Consider the following 6,000-nt stretch of genomic DNA (forward strand, 5'->3'; position numbering starts at 1 on the left):
TGTGTGTGTGCTCACCTGCCAGAGTGGAGAAATAGGTAAGAAGCTGCTAAAAGGAAAAACTCCTCTTCCATGTTCACCTAGTTAGGGATTTATCTCGCTTACCAACTAACATCCATGGAGGGTTCTTTTCTTGTCTTTTCTTCTTTTCTTTTCTTTTCTTGTCTTGTCTTGTCTTGTCTTTTCTCTGTTCTTTTCTTTTCCCTCCCTCCCTCTGTCCTTCCCTCCCTCCCTCCCTCCCTCCCTTCTTTCCTTCCTTCCTTCCTTCTTTCCTTTCTTTTCTTTTCGTTTCTTTTTTTTCTTTTTTTTTTAGAGTCAGGATCTTACTCTGTTGCCGAGGCTGGAGTGCAGTGGTGCAGTCACGGCTCACCGCAGCTTCAACCTTCTGGACTCGAGTGATTCTCCCATCTCAGCCTCCCCAGAAGTTGAGACCACAGGTATGTGCTGCTGCACCTGGCTATTTTTTTTTTTTTTGGTGGAGAAGGGGTCCTGCTATATTGCCCAGGCTAGTCTCATACTCCTGACCTCAAGTGATCCTCCTGCCTTGACCTCCCAAAGTGTTGGGATTACAAGCATTAGCCACCATGCCTGGCCTTAATTCATATTTCAATGTACATGTTACTTCTTCACAGAATCAGTTGACTTCAGCCTGAATTCCTGAGCTCAAGGAAGGTGTGGGGATTTTGAAACTGGTGCATATACATGATGGTGGGCCAAGCCAGCAGTAGTGTGGCCTTAAGTAGGAGCAAGGATGCTATATTAGGGTTCTCTTGAGGGACAGAACTAATAGGATATATGCATATATGAAAGGAAGTTTATTAAGGAGAATTGACTCACAGGATCACATGGTAAAGTCCCACGATAGACCATCTGCAAGGTGAGGAGCCAGGAAGCCAGTGATGGATCAGTCTGAGTCCCCAAACCTCAAAAGTAGGGAAGCTGATGGTGCAGCCTTCAGTCTGTGGCCAAAGACCTGAGAGCCCCTGGAAAACCACTGGTGTAAGTCCAATAATCCAAAAGCTGAAGAACTTGGAGTCTGATGTCTAGGGGCAAAAAGCATCCAGTACAGGAGAAGCATGAAGGCTGGAAGACTCAGAAAATCTGCTCTTCCATCTTCTCCTGCCTGCTTTAATCTAGCCTTACTGGCAGCTGATTCGATAGATGGTGCCCACCCAGACTAAGGGTGGGTCTGCCTTTCCCAACCCACTGACTCAAATGTTAATCTCCTTTGGCAACACCCTCACAGACATACCCAGGAACAGTAGTTTACATCTCTCAATCCAATCAAGTTGACAATATTAACCATCACAGATGCAAAGCAGGGGAAAAAACGATGCCAGGGTCCCGAGACCAGCTTCTCCTCTGAACTTTGCTCAGCACCCTGCAAGCAAAGGTACAGGGAAAGCCAACAGTCTGCTGTGGCTTAGAAAAGGCCCAGAGGTAGGCAGTGGAAAGTGGACATAGAGGCTAGTGGTGTGGAACCAGGAGGATGCAGTGGAGGCCTCGAGGACCATCAACCACATCCAAACACTGTCCCCCAAGGCACACTACTCTCATTGCCTTGACCCCTCAGTGCCCTCTGGGACTTAGATACCACGCTGGGAAAGGAGACAAGCCCTGTGTTAACCAAGGCTGCCTCCGTCCTGTCTGTCCAGATAGCCCATCCACCGTGCCTTGGCCTACCTGCTTTCTCTCTCACTTTCTCCCTCCCACCATCTCTTTCCCTCTCTCTCACGTGCTCCAGCCACACTGGTCTTCTTATAGGTCTGGCAATGCCAACACACACTTCTGTCTCAGCCTTTGCACTCACTGTTCTTACTTCTTGGAATGCTCTATGCCCAAATATGCTCAGGGCTCCCTTCCCACTTCAACTGCTCATGTATCATGTTTTCAGAAAGGTCTTCTCTGACCACCTTATTTAAAATAATTCCACCATCCATCACTCTCTGTCCTGTCTTATTTGTCTTCAGAGAACTTATCACCACTGACATCATGTACATATATGCATACACACACACATATATGTATATGTCTGTATATATATATGCATGTATATCACACACAGGTGTACACACACACACACACATATATGTATATGTCTGTATATATATATGCATGTCTCAGACATATTGTGGGTTTAGTTCTAGACCTCCACAATAAAGCAAATATTATGATAAAGCGAGTTGCACACATTGCCCAGATCCATCAGAGGAATCACTATGGCAGCTATATAGCCTTATAAAATGTATTTCTTAAATAATACAACTTGAAGGTCAAAATTACTCCTTGATCCATAAGCCCCAGAATAGATTTTGTGTTAGCAGGCATGAAAACGACATTAATCTTCTTATATATCTCTCCATCAGAGCTCTTGGGTGCTTAGGTGCATGGTCAAATATTTTGAAAGGGTTTTTTGTTTGTTTGTTTGTTTCTGAGCAGTAGATCTCAACAGTGGAATTAAAATGTTCAGTAAACCATGCTATAAGTAGATGTGCTATTAGCCAGGCTTTGTTGATCATTTCCAGAGCCCAGGGAGAGTAGATTTAGCATCATTCTTAAGGGGCCTAGGATTTTCAGAATGGAAAATGAGCATTGGCTTCAACTTAAAGTCACCAGCTGCATTAGAACCTAGCAAGAGAGTCAGTCTGTCCTTTGAAGCTTTGAAGCCAGGCATTGACTTATGCTCTCTAGCTATAAAAGTCTTAGATGGCGTCTTCTTCCAATATAAGGGTGTTTCATCTACATTGAAAATCTGTTAGTGTGGCTGCCTTCATCAATAATCTTAGTTAGATCTTCTGGATAACTTGCCGCAGCTTCTCCGTCAACACTTGCTGCTTTACCTCAAGTGCTGATGTTTGTGGAAATGGCTCCTTTCCTTATACCTCCTAAACCAAACTTTGCTAGCTTCCAACTCCTCTTCCTCTTCTTCCCTCCTCCTTCTTCTTCCTCTCCTCCTCCTCCTTCTTCTTCCTCTCCTTCTTCTTCCTCTTCTCCTCTTCCTCCACCCCTCCCTTCCCCTCCCTCTTCCTCCCTCCCTCCTTCCTCCCTCTCTTCCCTCCTCCTCCTCCCTCCCTCCCCTCCTCCCTCCTCGCCTCCTCTCCTCTCCTCTCGCTCTCCTCTCTCTCTCCTCCTCTCCTCTCTTGTCCTCTCCTCTCAGTGTTTATAGAATTGAAGAGATTTACAGCCTTGTTCTGGATTAGGCTTTGGCTTAAGGGAATGCTGTGGCTGGTTGGATCTTCTATCCAAACCAACTACAACTTTCTCTACATCGGTAATAAGGCTGTTTTGCTTTTTTATCATCTGTGTGTTCACTGGAGTGGCACTTTTAATTTCCTTCAAGAACTTTTTCTTTGCATTTTCAACTTGACTAACTGGCACAAGAGGCTTAGCTTTCAGCCTGTCTTGGCTTTCAGTGTGTTTTCCTCACTGTGTAATTACAGTTTTTGATTTAAAGTGAGAGTTGTGTGACTTTTACTTTCACTTGAACACTTAGAGCCCCTTGTAGGGCTATTCATTGGCCTAATTTCAATATTTGTGTGTCTCAGGGCATAGGGAGGCCGAACAGTCAGAACACACAACATTCATCTGTTAAGTTCGCCATCTTGTATGGGTGTGGTTAGTGGTACCCAAAAACAATGATAATAGTAACAGCAAAGATCACTGATCACAGACCACTGTAACAGATACAATAATGATGAAAAAGCTCAAAGTATTACGAAAATTACCAAAAGGTGACACAGAATCATGAAGTGAGCATATGCTGTCAGAAAGATGGCCAGGACAGACTTGCTCCATGCAGGGTTGCCACAAACCTTCAATTTGTAAAACACACGATGTCTGTGAGGCGCGCTGTAGTGAGGCATGCCTGCATATTTGTTTGTTTGTTGATGTCTATTTTCCTCCATTAGAACGTTATTCCACAGAAGCAAGGACTTGGTCTTCTTCATTCACTGCTGCATCCACAGTGCTCAGGACAGCTTCCGTGCAGGAACCCCTCCTGAATGACTGGCATTTGCACACAGCCTTCTCCACTGCACCACGTGGACATGAGCAGTTTAGGGAATGCAGCATCCATCTGCCCCTTGCTGCTCCTGTCGCAGCCTTCTGCCTTCAGGACCCACCATTTAAGCCTCTTCTTCCTTCTCTACCTCTCCACTGCCTCAATCCAGAGAAACTTTATCCAGCCTGGGGCAGGGCTGTCTGGCTCTGACTGATCACATATTCTTCTAAATCTATTATTTATGCCTAAACCGTATGCCCTGAGTCTTTCAGGCCTGAGGCTTCTTATGCTCAAAAGCTGGGCTTTGAAATACAGAAAGCTTCTTCCCCCCTTAAAACTATGGTCTCTGCTGTGAGTTTCCAGAAGCCTATTTTGTAACACAGAAGTGAAAGCTTGATTCCTTTTACTGTATTTCACAATGTCATCACTTCACTAATGCGAGGCATGTGAATGTCCCTACGGCTGCCTATACCAGAGGGCAGGCCAAGGGGTGAGTAAGTAGGGTGAGGTTCGTGGATCAAAATATTATCTGTCACATACTCTATAGTACAGGAACTCTCACTAAGTATTGCAAGTGTAAATGACCTTGGAAGCACTTTCTAGCTGGTGCCACAGCATTGGCAAACAAAGCTAAAAATAATAAACACAGTGTTGCTGGGGATGTGGGAAACACCATGCATCGGGGATGCTGCACTCATTTGCTCTGATATTTCTGGAAAGCAGTCTGGTAATAGTGTATCAAGAACTATGAACATTATCCCCTGATGATGCATTGGTAATACCACTTTGGGAAATCTACTCCATAAGCATAAGCCAAAAGAAGCAAAAGAAAAACCATAATCTTGTTCAAAGATGATCATGGCATTATTTAGAAACAATGAAAATATCCCAGACAGGAAAGTGGTTAAGCACTATGATCTGTCAAGACAATGGGATAGTAGCTAAATCTTTGGGCTTAGGGTAGGATAACTACTTTCACAAATAACCACAAACCTTGGTGGCTTAGGACAATAAAGTTTATTTCTTACACATGTTGCAACCCAATGTAGGTCAGTTGGGAAGACAGGTTTCCGTATGCCATCACTCAGGGACCTAGGCTTCTGTGTTTAGTAGCTCCACCATTTCCTCCCTGTGTCTAATAGATCCATGAGGGAAGAGAGTGAGAACAGAGGATTGCAAGGGAGGTTTCATGAGCCAGATTCAGAGGTCTGGAGGCAACATTACTTCTACCCACATTCTAGGAGTCAGAACGCAGTCACATGGCCACATCTAACTACAAGGGAGGCTGGGAAATGTAGTCTTGCTATAAGCCCGGGGTGAAAGGGGAATTGTTTGCTGAACACATAGCAGTGATTGCCACACTGTCAACAAGTTACACATGTTGACTATGCTGACACATGAGCACTTAAATATTAAATCATATTAAATAGACAAAGCAAAACACAGAAACACTAATTAGGACTGATTACTAATAACTATATACTTGCAATTATGTATACTGACCAACTCAGAAGTGATTTTAAAGTGTTGTGGGCTTTGTAGTTGTATGTTTTGTCCTTACTGTAAAAAGAAAAATTCACAGGGCAGTTAAACTGTGGTTATGGATTCATGTGGCCAGATGTGGGACTGCATTATGGTGTTTACCTTTTTGAAACTTTTTCATTGAAAACATGATGTTTGCAGCAACATGGATGAACCTGGAGGTCATTGTGCTAAGTGAAATAAGCCAGATATGGAAGGACAAATACTGTATGATCTCATGCATATGTGAAATCTAAAAAAGTTGAACTCATTGAGGTGGAGAGTAGAACAGCAGTTGCCAGGGGGTTGGGGCTGGAGAAAACAGGGAGACGTGCTCAAAGGGTTCAATGTTAGTTATAAGATGACTAAGTGCTGAAAATCTAATGGACAGCATGGATGGTAATGGATGTATTAATTAATTTGATTGTGGTTATCATTATACAATGTCTACATATTTCAAATCATCACATTGTAGACCTTGA

This window comes from Rhinopithecus bieti, unplaced genomic scaffold (assembly GCF_001698545.2).
Source record: "Rhinopithecus bieti isolate Rb0 unplaced genomic scaffold, ASM169854v2 scaffold_17861, whole genome shotgun sequence".
Lineage (NCBI taxonomy): Eukaryota > Metazoa > Chordata > Mammalia > Primates > Cercopithecidae > Rhinopithecus > Rhinopithecus bieti.